Source organism: Macrobrachium nipponense, chromosome 32 (assembly GCF_015104395.2).
Source record: "Macrobrachium nipponense isolate FS-2020 chromosome 32, ASM1510439v2, whole genome shotgun sequence".
NCBI classification, from domain to species: Eukaryota; Metazoa; Arthropoda; class Malacostraca; order Decapoda; family Palaemonidae; genus Macrobrachium; species Macrobrachium nipponense.
Genome location: NC_061094.1, coordinates 66,447,569 through 66,447,936, shown reverse-complemented (window position 1 = coordinate 66,447,936; position 368 = coordinate 66,447,569).

The window sequence follows — 368 nt, the reverse complement described above, 5'->3', positions numbered from 1 at the left end:
GAACTCAGAAGCCCAATGTCTGAACAATGAGGTCTTGTTTATCTCGCCCAAAGCTTTGCTTTTGAATTTTGCCTCGCTTAAATTTATTCAGAATACCAAACAGCCTAAAACTCTCGACAACCAAAGGAAATGTTTGCTTCCTTATCTTTTTCTTCATACTTTATGTTCTATTTTAGATGAAGAACGCAGCGAGTCGTATTTCTATTCGCTTATTTTCAACTTCTCTGATTTTCTTTCGCATAATGAAGAGCGCTCCATTCTTAGGCTGGAAAGTGAACGGAGCATTAAGCTACGACATTACCATAACTGAATACAAGTTTCGCTTGAAGAGACTAAGACTTTTCGTAGCTTGGAGAAGTTTGCTTTTC